Genomic DNA, 16,168 nt, shown 5'->3' with positions numbered 1-16,168 from the left:
TTAGTGGGTGCAATTCTGCCCACTTATTCAGTCTTTTTAGGCCACTATACCGGGAGTCTAACTCAGTGACGGGTTCCCTTTAAGAAGACTCTCACACTTGGCCATGATCTGTCAGTAAAATATGGTCTGTTGGGTCCTGTAATCACTTCATTAAGGGCAGTGAATGTGTCTCGGATTCCTCCTTTTAGTGCTGATCGGCTGGTAGTGAAGTCTTTGTTGTAAATTGTCATTTGCTTGCACAAAAAAATCCATGCCTGAAGTCAGCACATGTGCTCCAATTAACGCTGATGAGGGACAGTCATTTTTAGTTGGGCGATCAATACCAGCGCTCGATCAATCCTGGTTTGTTTTAGAGATGCTTCCAGGAATCTGTCAAGGTCAGGGTCACTTCTTGGAGCCCAGTAGTCATTTCATATGCTGCAAAGTAAATTTTTGATAAATATCCAAGAAGTTATGTTAATCTGAATACCCTCAGCATGCCCCACGCTAATCAAGTGACACTTTGTTATTTTATATTTGTGTTTCAAAGAATTGGCTTTTCCATCTTGTTTATAGCATGTGACACTTATGGACAGATTCCGCTTTAATGGAGTCACGATGGAGGCTACTTATAACATGATGGGGATTACCATAGAAACTGGTGAGAATCTTAATGTCAATTGACAAGGAATTTTTGTACAGGGTTCGTCATCATGATTAAACTGTAGCTCCCTGGTGGCAAAAAAATTCCTAATCCTAAAATGGCCATGGACAATAAAACCTATGTTCTTAGATTTTTCTCCTTTAGGTGGGGGCGCCAGTTGTTAAAGGGACATACCTTAAAAAAGGACCTGCCACCACGCCCTAACATCCAATTTGAATATATTGCCTTGAGCCCCCTCCCTCTCCGTTTTCATCGCCTTTTTTTTTTAGTGACACCCCCACCAATCCTGAGTAATTGTCCTTCGTTCTTCTGGTGCACAATATGGTAATTTACTATAGCTAGCCAATGGGGTGTGGAGCCATCTTTAGCATGAGGCAGGTTGTGAAAAGCCTTGCCCAGCATGATCTCGCGAGAAGACTTCTCACCAAGCACATTTGTCATAATCTGATTGGGAGGCAGTGAAGATCGATCTACCCAGATAGATTATAATGCACACCCTCGTTGACTAACTACCGGGAATTACCATATCAGGCACTAAAAGAACTGGAGACAATTACTCAGGAATGGAGGGAGCAGAACAAAAAACAAGCCAATGGAAACAGGTGAGGAGCGGGGGCTAAAGGTAATATATGTAAATTGGTTTTAAGACCTGTTGACATGTCCTCTCTGCAACAATTGGAAAATTGTTCCTACTATTGCAAATATCCTTAAAGGGGCTGTTTAACTAGGACAAGCGCTTTCCTGCAGCAGCTCCCCCATTAGTGACTTGATCGTTCAGGATCTGGCTGTTGGAAGCTCCATTGAGCAACTATTATTATTAGGGTAAGCTCCAGGAGAAATGAAGTGTTACATGACAAAGTCAATGAGCAACCTTGTAACATATGGTTCCTCCAAGTCTTCCAGAGAGCCAAGTTTTGTAGTGGCTCTGCGCCCTGGTTTGTAACAGTGGGAGGGGTCCTAAGTAGGGGACCTCCATGTATGAAGTCCATCAAATTGCTCGTCTTCAGTATTACCGTGACTGAAGACCATGGACGATGTTTTGTTTGGCATGTGTTCATCCCTTCTACTTGAGTCGTACCCAAGACCAGACTGAGGTAAGGGAAACCACTTAGGTGCCAAAAGGAGCTACATCTGAATATGACAAAATATAAACTATATACAGTATTAGTCATATGACAGCTAGTACCCCAGATAACAGATGAAGCACTAGTCGTTCCATTCACTTCTGATAGAGGTTGGTAAAGTAAAATTATTTGTACTAATCTCTTAATGCTCGGTCTTGGTCAAGGGAAGAAAACAGCCTAAGAATTTGCAGGTGAGTAGATGAAAAGTGGACAACAACGACACCATACAAATGGGACATCAAACCAATAGACACCAGGAACTGGTGATAAAATGTTCGGGGCTGGGAGAATGGACCTAAAAAGTCTAAGCTGCCACTGATGTGCTTACATGATGTTAAAACTAGATTTTATGGGGATGACTGCAAAGCTAGGAGGCTACGGTGCCCAAAAGTACGTAGGACCCTCTGCTCGCAAAGGTGAGACATTGTGTATATTCTGTACTGTGACATCACTGTGTTTATTTTCCCTGTGCTGTGTCATCATTGTATTTATTATCTCTGTACTGTGACATCATTGTATTTATTATCTCTGTACTGTGACATCACTGTGTTTATGATCCCTGTGCTGTGACATCACTGTGTTTATTATCCCGTACTGTGACATCACTGTGTTTATTATCCCGTACTGTGACATCACTGTGTTTATGATCCCTGTGCTGTGACATCACTGTGTTTATGATCCCTGTGCTGTGACATCACTGTGTTTATGATCCCTGTGCTGTGACATCACTGTGTTTATTATCCCGTACTGTGACATCACTGTGTTTATTATGTCTGTACCATGACATCATTGTATTTATTCTCTCTGTATTGTGACATTAAGGTGGGGTATTATCTCTGTTTTTAAACATTATTGTATTTATTAGCTCTGTACTGTGCCATTACTATGTTTATTATCTGTATACTATAAAATCATTGTGTTTATTATCTGTATACTATGACATCATTGTGTTTATTATCTCTGTACTGTGACATCATTGTGTTTATTATCTGTATACTATAAAATCATTGTGTTTATTATCTGTATACTATAAAATCATTGTGTTTATTATCTGTATACTATGACATCATTGTATTTATTATCCCTGTACTGAGACATCATTATATTTATTATCTCTGTACTGAGACATCATTGTGTTTATAATCCCTTTATTGGGACATCATTGTGTTTATTACATCTGTACTGTAACATTACTTTGTTTATTATCCCTGTACTGTGACATCATTGTGTTTATTATCCCTGTACTGTGACATGACTGTGTTTATGATCCCTGTACTGTGACATCACTGTGTTTATTATCCCTGTACTGTGACATCACTGTGTTTATTATCCCTGTACTGTGACATCACTGTGTTTATTATCCCTGTACTGTGACATGACTGTGTTTTTTATCCCTGTACTGTGACATGACTGTGTTTATGATCCCTGTACTGTGACATCACTGTGTTTATTATCCCTGTACTGTGACATCACTGTGTTTATTATCCCTGTACTGTGACATGACTGTGTTTTTTATCCCTGTACTGTGACATGACTGTGTTTATTATCCCTGTACTGTGACATGACTGTGTTTTTTATCCCTGTACTGTGACATCACTGTGTTTTTTATCCCTGTACTGTGACATCACTGTGTTTTTTATCTCTGTACTGTGATATCACTGTTTATTATCCCTGTACTGTGACATCACTGTATTTATTATCCCTGTACTGTGACATCACTGTATTTATTATCCCTGTACTGTGACATCACTGTGTTTATTATCCCTGTACTGTGACATCACTGTGTTTATTATCCCTGTACTGTGACATCACTGTATTTATTATCCCTGTACTGTGACATCACTGTGTTTATTATCCCTGTACTGTGACATCACTGTGTTTATTATCCCTGTACTGTGACATCACTGTATTTATTATCCCTGTACTGTGACATCACTGTGTTTATTATCCCTGTACTGTGACATCACTGTGTTTATTATCCCTGTACTGTGACATCACTGTGTTTATTATCCCTGTACTGTGACATCACTGTATTTATTATCCCTGTACTGTGACATCACTGTGTTTATTATCCCTGTACTGTGACATGACTGTGTTTTTTATCCCTGTACTGTGACATCACTGTGTTTTTTATCCCTGTACTGTGGCATGACTGTGTTTTTTATCCCTGTACTGTGTCATCATTGTATTTATTATCCCTGTACTGTGACATGACTGTGTTTATTATCCCTGTACTGTGACATCACTGTGTTTTTTATTCCTGTACTGTGACATCACTGTGTTTTTTATCCCTATACTGTGACATCACTGTGTTTTTTATCTCTGTTCTGTGACATTCCTGTGTGCATTATGGCTGAGTAAAGGCAAATGATACTGACTGGAGACAAAAGTATTTATAAACATTTCATGTTCTGAACTCGCTACTGGAGGTCTTCATAGTGGAACGGGTCCCATTCCAAACTTTCCTATGGGGTCCCATAACTGTTTGTCACGTCCCAGATAGTAATGAAATGCATTATCCAGATACTTTTTCCCAGCTTGTAAATTTCCTGTTTGTTAATAAAACCTTTTTTCCCCTATACAGCGTCTTCTTGTGCAGCGAGCGGCTTTGTATCTTGTGTGTGGCCGTCTCTACCTCATGAAATATTCCCAATGATCAGACACAATTGAGATATTTTCCTGTAAATTGTTCTTGCTGTACACAAATGGCCATCGCACTCAGACGATCGCTGCAATAATTGACACAATTTCACTTTGTTGCAGAATAATAAGAATTTCCTTCCTGTTTATTCTGCAAAATCTGATTGCTTTCGTATTTCCCTGCGGTGAATCCCAAGGTTTTTTCTATCATTTTGCGTCGCTTTTATGCTGCCGGGAATAAGGAGATAAATGGCTTTTTTTGTTAAATTACAGAACTTTGGCATCAAAAAAGCCTTTAAAATGCATTAAACACTGGCAGGTATTTTTCATTGTGCGCGGTGCATGAAGAGATGTAAGATTTCTATTCAACACATCTCGATTCATTCAGTTCTCTATTATAATCTGTTATATGGGACCTCCATCCATGAAATGATGTGACCCCACTTTCCCTCACTCCTAGTAATATAGTATGGGCTAGATAGAGAGGTTAACCCATTATCTGCTTCTTTTAAGAACTTTACTAGTGCCTTAAAGGGGTGGTCTCATCCCAGACAACCCCTTTAATATTGGGGCTGCCGAAGCAATCAATCAATTGATCATTTTGGGTCTTGCTGTAGAGACCCCTGGAAAATTGGTTGATTTTCCCCTGCAATATCCGCTACAGAGTACATGGTGGCCATCGAGATGAATCTTGTTAGCGGCTCTCCACTATGGGTCCCCGATAGTCAGCTTTGGGGGATCGACTTACCAAAAAGCAGAGTTGTAGCTTTCCTTCACCAGGGGAAAACATTCTGTTTGCTGCCCTATCACTGTATCTAAATATCCTGGTCCAGCCAGAGTGGCTTGTTAGCGCCCCCTCCTGGCACCCAGCACTAACACCGCCAGATCCCACCTAACTACGCCCTATAAAAAAGGGATGTTCTGATAGGTTGATTACCTCTTTATAGTAAAAGGCCTGTAAGCTGCCTCCAGTGCTGAGGTCTAGCGGAGCTTTTCCCAGATTAGGAGATATGGGGTGCTCGAGTTTGGTCACCCGCTACTCCAAACATGTTATGGCAATGGCTAACCATTAAAGTACATGAAAAATATACAAAAATTTCTGCAGCTTTTTAATGTAGTTCGTGATTAAATTTAGTCTTATTTTCAAAAACTTTGCTTATTGTCAGCGAATTGAAACCTCCATAGTTATCACAACCTCGCCTTGCTGTCATAGATTATGGAGATTGTAAAGGGGGCATAGCTAAAGGCTCATGGGCCCCGGTGCGAAAGTCCTTCTTGGCCCCCCCCCAACTTCTCTTTATGGCCGACGGCCCGCAGATTTCAGCTGCATGGCTGGTTCTCCCAGCAGTCAGGAGCTTTGCTAAGGTCTTAAGACAACAGGAGAAATAGCCCCAATACATAATGTTTTGCTTACCCCCAAATTTTTATTATACACAGCCGTGTCCCATTATTATGACCACCTCCTACTTTCGACATCGGCAGCGCGTAGCCCATGTATGAAGTGATGTGTCGTGGTCTGGCTGTGTGGGAATATAAGGGGTGCGGTCGGCTGTCTGATCACATATCACTCATTGTTTTCATGGGTAACAGGTACGATTTATCAGAGTTGCAAAAAGGGCTTATTATCGGCTTTCGGGCCAGGGTGTCTGTATTTCTCACACAGCGCAGTTTCTAGACTGTTCGCGTGCTGCTGTGGTGACAATGAATCGGGAGTGGACAAATGGCGCGACGTGGAAACTGCGGAGCACCACGCGCCATTGATGTGAGAGGTGAACGTCGGCCACATAGGTGCGCGAGGGCAGAACGACACACTACAGTGGAGCAGCTCACCGTGATAATCATCCAGGGAGCGACCAGACATTCGTCTAAAACTACAGTTCAGCGAACCCGACTGCGTATGGGGCTCCAAAGCCGACGGACGTCAGGATCGGAGTCAGACCACCGATGATTGGTAAAGTATCGTCTTCTCCGATGAGTCACGTTTTCGGCTTCATGGAGTGGATGGACGTTGGCACGTCAGGCAACAAACATCAGAGAACAAACTCCCTGCAACCATTGCTGGAAGAACACAAGCCGGTGGCGGCAGCGTTATGGTCTGGGGGATAATTCATGGCGTTCTCTGGGTCACTCATCCATGTGGAAGGCTGTGAAGAGATTTGGGTGTGAATCCATCTTTGCAGATCACGCCCCCCCCCCCCCCCCCCCCATACATGCTGATTGTCTTCCCTGGGGCAGATGGAATCTTCCAGCAAGACAATGCAACAAGTCACACGGCTAGAAATGTCCGACGGTGGCTGGAAGAGCCCGACCAAGACCTCCAAGTACTTCCCTGACCCCCTAATTCCCCAGACTTGACCCCAATGAGCATCTGTGGGACCTCGATCGTCTTGTTCTCTCTATGGATCCTCCCCCCTCACACCCTCCAGCAAATGTGGGATGTTCTGCAGTCCGCAAGGCTCCAGATACCGGAGACCACCGACCAACACCTTATAGATCACTCCCGGCCCGTCTACTGCTGTCCGTGCTGCACACGCCGGTAAGGGTATGTTCACACGGCAGTGTCCGTTACGGCTGAAATTACGGTGCTGTTTTCAGGAGAAAACAGCTCCGTAATTTCAGCCGTAATGGCATGTGCAGGCGTCTTTCGCTGCGTCCATTACGGACGTAATTGGAGCTGTTTTTCCATGGAGTCCATGGAAAACGGCTCCATTTACGTCTGAAGAAGTGACAGGCACTTCTTTGACGCGGGCGTAAAAAAATGACCGTCAGCACAGAACATCATAAGACCCATTCAAATGAATGGGCAGATGTTTGCCGACACTTTTGAGCCGCATTTTCGGACGTAATTCGGGGCTAAAACGCCCGAATTACGTCCGTAAATAGTGTGTGTGAACCCAGCCTTACTCTGGATATTACCTGCTGCTCAGAATAATGTTGCTCCACTGTTAAATATATATTGGAGGCAACATATCTATAAGACTGCGACCCCTATAGCTCCGCCACATGACAGGATTAGAAACACCAGATCAGCAGACAGTATCACACATGATAGGATTAGATACAGGACCCAGCAGACAACATTCTTATACTTACCCTCTTCGCTCCTGAATCGGGTCCTCTTCCTCTCCGCGAGCAGCGTCACAGCCTCACATTCAGCGTCACAATAGCGCACATAACATTCTGACGTCGTGATGCTGAAAGGCGTCAGGACTCAGCGCTGCGCCAGGACCTGTGACTCAGAAGCAGGGTAAGTATATACTGTCACTGTAGTAACAGGGTTCTGTGTAGTTTACTACATATGCCCCAGTTTATACAGTATCTGTGGAGATACACGATAGGGGGGGGTACATGGACCCCATTGGCTTTGTGGCCCAGTCACAATTGTGAACGCTTCAAACAGTAAAGCTACACCAATGACTGTCAGTGACAAGCAATCATCTAAAAGCAGCACATCCTCTCCTGATTTATTCCTGCCCACACAGCTTAGCGTTTGTTACAATGTTTCAGTGCAGACGATACTCTGAGAGCTAAAAACAGCGGGAGAATAAATGTCTTTCCTGTCCAGGACTTTGCACTGATCGCTGTCGCTTACACTGATACATTATTACAAACTGCATCTCTGTGAGCAGGACTAGTTCTCTATTGTTTTTACGGCTTTTGTAAACTGCATTCAATTTACTGGTCTTGAAAATTCTGAGAAATTGAAATACTCGAGCGGTTTCCAGAGCACAGAAGGCAACGCAAGCTATTATTTATTTATGAATATTTATTTATATAGCACCATCATCTCCCGCAGCTCCTCACATAGCAGCATAATATGAGGTAACACATTGTAACAATTAGAATATGTCTGCTACAGAAAAGTGAAACAGTGTTATGTCCCCCAGAAGTGTTTTGGTCAAAGATCTGAGAGTTTGATACAATTGTATCCAGTCTAGGCCAATCCTGCGGGGAAGCTCAACACTGCAGCTGCCTAAATATTTTCCTGTCCTGATCGTTTGCTACAATGTATCAGTGCAGGCAAAATGTATCATCCTTGTATCCAGGCTGTTTAGTTCACACAGGATTGTCTATACTGGATAGAATTGTATCAAACCCTCAGCTGTGAGCAGTATTAGGTCTGTAGGAGTTTCTAGCCTCTGGAAATAACCAAGAATGCTTTCATTCACTGACAGCAATCAGAAATCTTGAAAATGCTGAAGAACTGAAACACAAAGTATATTAGAAAGTTTCAGAACTTTTCATTCAACATTTAGGTCTAATGTTCATTTACTTAAGAGTGGAAAAACACTTTAATTTCCCATGGATCCTGGGTAATAGAAGGAAAAGAAAGTAAACACTGGTAGAACATAGAAAAAAGTAATTACAAAAGGTTCGCTCACCGCGTTAGCTATGATTAAGAACCCCAGAGGTTCGAAACGCGTAAGCGTGATCCCTGGATTTTCATTTTCATTGTTCTGTTTTTTTGTTTTTTTAAATGACCAAATAAAGCCGATTTTTTTTTACCAGCGTGTCGGATACACCATTTTTTTGTCCTCCTCCATTGCCACTGGAAGAACATAATGATGTTGGCCAGGATGGACTTAGACCTCTGATAACACTGCTGGTCACTGAGCCCCCACTATTGAGTGTTTATATGATATTTTATTTGCTGATTTGTGTTCTGGATTCCTCAGAGTTCCTTTGTTTGCATCCATATGTAATAGAAACATCAGTCTGTCTCCCTCTTCCAGTTCACGCTTGCCTCCCTCCAGACTGTTGATGGCGGTTTTGCTTTGTAGATCCGAGAACGCACTTTACTTTGTTCGTTTTGTATCTTCCAAGCGCAGAACGCCAATAATTCCGCAGGTTCTGAGTACGATGATGAGCTGAGAAGTCTTTGAAATGCCGCCTGGAAAATACAAGTATAAAGTACATTTATTATGAGCCAAAATGATTGTAGTAAAAGCTGAGGAGACCTGACAGATCCTACGTGGCATCACTTCCAGCAATGGAAGATTGATCATGGGACCCCAGGTAGGAGGAAGAAGACGTTGTGTTGTATATTGGCAGCCATCAATAAGCCACCTGACATTATACACAGGCCATGTAATCAAAGGCGGACGCTCAAATATCTGGGAAATTACTTCAGATTCCTTAGGGATAATCCTTCTCAGTATGTAGTGGGGACTCAAGACTTTAGGGACAGGACCTTCTTTTTTTTTTTAATGCTTCTGTCCTTAGTCATCAGAAATGTGTCCTGACATCGATAGAACAATTTGTCATTGGATCCACTCTCTTAGCCAATTGTATCCTAAGAGTAATCATTTACAGGTCATATTCACACAGGTCTGTACTGGGACCATTACTGTTTAACCTTTAACATTTGAGCTTAAAGTTTAGCTAAACGTTCTACAAACTTCTCACGTGGCATAGTGACATGTCAGAAGTTTGTATTGGTGGGGGTCCGAGCACTGAGACCCCCACCAATCACTAGAACAAAGCAGCTGAAGGTCTCGTGTGAGCGCTCAGCCGTTTCGTGTTTGCTCGGCTTTTTCCGGAAATAAATGTATAGTGTACGGACTCAATAGAAAGTATATGAGCCCGTCCTCCGATACATCGGCTTTCTGGAAAAACCCGAACAGACACAAAGTGGCTGAGCGCTCACACGAGACCTTCAGCTGCTTCGTTCTAGCGATTGGTGGGGGTCTCAGTGCTTTGGACCCCCACCAAGGAAAACTTCTGACATGTCTCTGACAAGTCAGAAGTTTGTCAAACGTTTAGCTGCACTTTAATAGCACGTTCTCTGTATTTGCAGATGACATAGAGCTCTTTAGTGTTGTAGATACCCTACAGAATGTCTTATCCCTGCAGGGGGACCTGGATAAACGAGCTCAATGGGCAGCAAAATGGCAAATGAGGTTCAATGTAGACAAGAGAAAAGAAAAACTATACATGCTACATATACCCTGAATTGTCACTATTGGGTGAGTCTACACTGAGGAAGGGTTTGAGTGTAATTATTGATAATAAACTAAATTAGAGCACTCAATGCCAGTCTGCTGCATTAAAAGCTAACAAGATATTGTCTTGTATTAGGAAAGGCATGGCTAGAGTGGAATGTACTATTATACCAAAAATCCTGTCCGATCTAGAACCCGCAGTACATTCCGTTCGAAAAATCGCAACACATCGTGGTGCGGTTTTTTGAACGGAATATCCGCTGCGGAAGAAAGCCGTTCATACTTACCCCCTCACTCCTCTGACGTCCCCTCTGGCCTTCCTGGATGACGTTGCAGGCCATGTGATGCTGCAGCCTGTGATTGGCTGCAGTGGTCACATGGGATGCAACATCATCCCTGGAGGCCGGTCTGCAGGAAGAATGAGGGCGTTCTGGGTAAGTATGATTTTTTTTTTCTGTGGTTGCGATTTTTGCGGCGTAATCGCTAAGCATACACCGCAAAAGTCGCAACACTTGGCTTTCTGTTGCGGGTTTTGCAACGGAAAATCAACGATAACGCAGCATAAATTGATATGGAATTATATGAGATTTTCTGAATCTCATCCATTTGCTGCTACTGTAAATGCTGTGGAATTTCCGCACAGAATTCCGTTGTGGAAATTCCGCAGCATTTACGCTACTTGGGGACCCGGCCTAAATAAATAAAATAGATTTGGAGAAAGTTTAAAGAAGGGCCAAATCATAAGGATTTTTTTTTTACACTTTATGACAAATTGGTTTGCAAGTATAAAAGGTTGAACTTGAAGGACTTAGGTTCTTTTACCCGTCTTTATAGAACTCTGAACAGCAAAGCTGAATATCTATGCAGCCATAGAAGAACTGGAGACTGTATCATTACATACTGTCACGACGCCCGAGGAATAGGCTGTAACTGGGCCAGCAGGGGGCGGTGTGAACCCTCCTTGTCACCATGGGATTTGACTTGGAGCTGCTTCGGGGAGTGGAGTTTAAGGGGACCCCCAGTCTTCACCCTTTAACCCCTGTACAGAGATGCGAACTTTTCTGCAGGGGAACCCCAGGTTCGCTACCCCAGGCAAGGTCGGTATACAGGAATTCAAACACTTGACAGCAGGAAAACTTGAAACACAAAGGAACACAAGGGAACCAAATTGCTCTGGCAATGAGTACCAGAGCAGGCAGGGCTTTCATACAGAGCCAGGTGATGGATTTATACATTTGTGCACACTGGCCCTTTAAGAATACAAGGGTCAGTGCGCGCTAGGACCCAGTGGAGTGCGTCTACGGCTGAAGCGCCCCTCCAGACAGCGAGCAGCATGGAGAGGAGTGATGCCGCAGAAGACGCCGGCAGGTAAGTATAACGTCATTCTCACACCTTCCTTAGTATTTTCACACCTCATGGGAATATTAGGGATCTTGTCAACAGCTTGAGACCTCATTCTCACCCCTTCACCAATATTTCAACACTGCATGAAAATACCCAGGACCTTTGATCATTCTCACACTTCCTTTGATTTTCCCATTTTACAAACACAAGACCCCAGGTCATTCTCACTCCCTCCTTAATATTCACAGACTGTACAGGAATATTAGTGACCCTAAGGCCCTGTGTCATTCTCAAACCTTCCTTGATATTACCAGACTGTATGGGAATACCATGGAGAACTAGACCCTCAATCATTTTCATGCCTTTCTTCATACTTCCCGAGCTGCATGAGAATATCAGAGAACTTGTCAACATAACCAGACCCATGGTCATTCTCACACCTTTTCTGAGATTCCTAGACCTCAGGACCCTTGTTAATCTTCCTTGGTATTCCTACACTGCTCGGGGATATCAGGGATCTTGTCAATGACCTCAAGTCATTCTCACTCTGTCCCAAGTATTATTAGACTAAATAGGAATATCAGGAACCCAAGGACCCTTGCTCATTCCCCCTCCTTCCATGATATTCCTACACTTAAGGGGAATATCATGAACAAAACAAGAGTCAAGGTCATTCTCACACCTTTTAAAACTATCCCCGATTGTAAAGGAATATCCGAGACTCTCGGGCATTCTCACACCTTCCTTCATAATTGTTCGCTGCATGGGAATATCAGAGACCTTGTCAACATACCCAGACCCAAGCGTATTCTCATACCTTCTATAATATTCCCAGACTGTAAGGAAAAATCAAGGGCATCAAATAGAGGCGTAGCTCAAAGCTCCTGGGCCCCAGTGCAAGATCTGTAACAGGGCCCCTTAGGGTTCTAGGACTTGGGAGCAACTTCTATGTCTGGGGCCCAAGACCCTTGGTTATTTTCACACCTTCCTCGATATTCTGATACTGCATCGGAAAATCATGGTCTAAGTGATAGCACAGCAACTGGCAAATGAACTTGACCAAGGAACATATATTTTTTCACCTATCGTTGATATATGGGAATACGTGAAATGTAATATATTTTGTAATGAAGGAGGTGACATGTCTGGATGTAAAAGGCCACAACGTGGTCATTTCTGGAGTAAGGAGAATAAACTCTCAGAATTAAAGAGGCTCGGTCACCACATTATAAGTGGCCTATATTGTACATGATGTGATCGGCGCTGTAATGTAGATTACCGCAGTGTTTTTTTATTTAGAAAAACAATAATTTTTGACGGAGTTACGACCTATTTTAGCTTTATGCTAATGAGTTTCTCAATGAACAACTGGGCGAGTTTTACTATATGACCAAGTGGGCGTTGTACAGAGGAGTGTATGACGCTGACCAATCAGTGACCAATCAGCGTCATACACTTCTCTCTATTCATTTACATTGCTGATAGCGATATAGCTATATCTCTATGTGCAGCCACATAAACACCGTATAACGCTACTCATGTGTCATGACAATAAATATGCATTACCTCCAGCCAGGACGTGATGTGTATTCACAATCCTGACACTTCTGTAGCGTCTCTGTGATTTACAGCACAGCGAGATCTCGCTGTAAATGACATCTCGCGAGACTACGCCTGCTGTGCTGTAAACCATTATTTTGTTGGGGTGTGATTTATGCTATTTCAACCTGAGTGGGGGAAGGTGAGTGCAATATTGAGCGAGCAGAAATAAATTAACCCCTTACAGTGGCACCCACGTCATGTGCTGGGAAGTCGTGTATCTGATAAATTTGTAACTGGCCACAACATGGTTAATTTTAAAGGTTTATTCTACTTACTCCAAAAATGAACCATGTTGTGAACAGTTACATAAAGACATGTTACCGGCTTCGTTACATATTTGTTAGTAAAAGCCTCGTAAATATGTCAAAGCTGAAGGCAGAGACGCTGGAGGAGCTGTTATGGAATGATAAAGATTATCCCCTGATATTTTATGTCCAATTATGTCAGTTCCAAAATAAAGACTCATATATCTCTCCCTGGTGTGACATAAGGACACATGACATTAGGCAGCGCAGTGTACCCATGATGATATCACACTGCTTTATTGTGCTGACAGTTCGTTACAGTGTATTATGTGGATCCAGCCTGTGATGTTTATGTAAAGGAGGATTACATCGAGAATAAGAGGGGTAACTCAGGCAATCAATGATGCGGTTGTGTGGATATGAGCTGTCAGCCACTATTGGGTCCTATGGGACTCAGTATGGAAATGGAATCTCATTTTCCTTCAAATGAGCTAATTAAAGGAACAGAACAGAGTTTTGTTAGGAAAATTGTGAAAAATTATTTTTCTTTCTTTTTCAAACTGTTGCATCATTTTTTTTTACATTGTTGATTAATATGTATAGTGCACAGACTTATAGTTATCATAGACATAAAAGACTGCTTGGGGCAGAAGGAGGGCACCATAATGTTTCAGTCTCTTGTAATGCTTACCAACTGCACAGTCTGCCCCTGAAAGATACATTTGAGAAGTCATAGGAATTACACTACAGCTTCTACTGAGTATGTTGTATTACTTACCCTGTTCTGAGCCTGTATTATACTCCAGAGCTGCACTCACTATTCTGCTGTTGGAGTCACTGTTTACATACATTACATTACTTATCCCGTACCGATCCTGAGTTACATCCTGTATTATACTCCAAAGCTGCACTCACTATTCTGCTGGTGGAGTCACTGTGTACACACACTACATTACTTATCCTGTACTGATCCTGAGTTATATCCTGTATTATACTCCAGAGCTGCACTCACTATTCTGCTGGTGGAGTCACTGTGTACATACATTACATTACTTATCCTGTACTGATCCTGGGTTACATCCTGTATTATACTTCAGAGCTGCACTCACTATTCTGCTGGTGGAATCACTGTGTACACACACTACATTACTTATCCTGTACTGATCCTGAGTTATATCCTGTATTATACTCCAGAGCTGCACTCACTATTCTGCTGGTGGAGTCACTGTGTACATACATTACATATCCTGTACTGATTCTGAGTTATATCCTGTATTATACTCCAGAGCTGCACTCACTATTCTGCTGGTGGAGTCACTGTGTACATACATTACATTACTTATCCTGTACTGATCCTGAGTAACAGCCTGTATTATACTTCAGAGCTGCACTCACTATTCTGCTGGTGGAGTGACTGTGTAGATACATGACATTACTTATCCTGGACTGATCCTGAGTTACATCCTGTATTATACTCCAGAGCTGCACTCACTATTCTGCTGGTGGAGTCACTGTGTACATACATTACATTACTTATCCTGTACTGATCCTGAGTTACATCCTGTATTATACTCCAGAGCTGCACTCACTATTCTGCTGGTGGAGACACTGTGTACATACATTACATTACTTATCCTGTACTGATCCTGAGTTATATCCTGTCTTATACTCCAGAGCTGCACTCACTATTCTGCTGGTGGAGTCACTGTGTACATACATTACATTACTTATCCTGTACTGATCCTGAGTTATATCCTGTATTATACTCCAGAGTTGCACTCACTATTCTGATGGTGGAGTCACTGTGTACATACATTACATTACTTATCCTGTACTGATCCTGAGTTATATCCTGTATTATACTCCAGAGCTGCACTCACTATTATGCTGGTGCAATCACTGTGTACATACATTACATTACTTATCCTATACTGATCCTGAGTTACATCCTGTATTATACTCCAGAGCTGCACTCACTATTCTGCTGGTGGAGTCACTATGTACACACATTACATTACTTATCCTGAGTTATATCCTGTATTATACTCCAGAGCTGCACTCACTATTATGCTGTTGGAATCACTGTATACATACATTACATTACTTATCCTATACTGATCCTGAGTTACATCCTGTATTATACTCCAGAGCTGCAGTCTAAATTAGATATATAAGGAGAAATTACTATTTTTTTTTTCCACTAGACATAACCAATGAAGGTTTCTATTGAATTACAGCAAGCAGGGATCTTGAAAACTGTAAAGAATTGATACAGAAGGTATTTTAGAAAATGGTATAACACACTGATATATCAGATTGAACAAGCTTTTGTTGAAAAAATAATAATAACCCTTTAACTACAATGCATAAGTTAATATACACATATAGCCCATGAATCATTATATACACACAGGGTATAGTAAACATACTGACAGACAATACGGCAGGATATCCATATTGCCCTTTTAATGGCCTACGCTAGCTGTCTATATAGGGAAATGGGGTCCCTATGTGACCATATATATATATATATATATATATATATATATACATACATACAGTAAAACACAGGAAAGTAATCACGGTCTAATTGTGTATATTTGTCCCGGTGCATGATAGGGTTAATCC

The 16,168-nt window shown here is 42.2% G+C and overlaps 1 long non-coding RNA gene across 1 annotated transcript in view; it reads right to left on the bottom strand.

Moving 5' to 3' along the window:
* Nucleotides 1–8,667: 8,667 nt before the first annotated feature.
* The window catches only part of LOC142663627 (uncharacterized), a 58,079-nt gene continuing 50,578 nt past the window's right edge, over nt 8,668–16,168 (bottom strand). The window contains exon 3 of the long non-coding RNA XR_012851123.1: nt 8,668–9,298. This is a non-coding gene — a long non-coding RNA (uncharacterized LOC142663627). The remainder of the gene's footprint in view (nt 9,299–16,168) is intronic.

Source organism: Rhinoderma darwinii, chromosome 11 (genome assembly GCF_050947455.1).
Source record: "Rhinoderma darwinii isolate aRhiDar2 chromosome 11, aRhiDar2.hap1, whole genome shotgun sequence".
Lineage (NCBI taxonomy): Eukaryota > Metazoa > Chordata > Amphibia > Anura > Rhinodermatidae > Rhinoderma > Rhinoderma darwinii.
The sequence above is the reverse complement of the archived record's forward strand: the minus strand, read 5'-3'. Positions and strand labels throughout refer to the sequence as shown.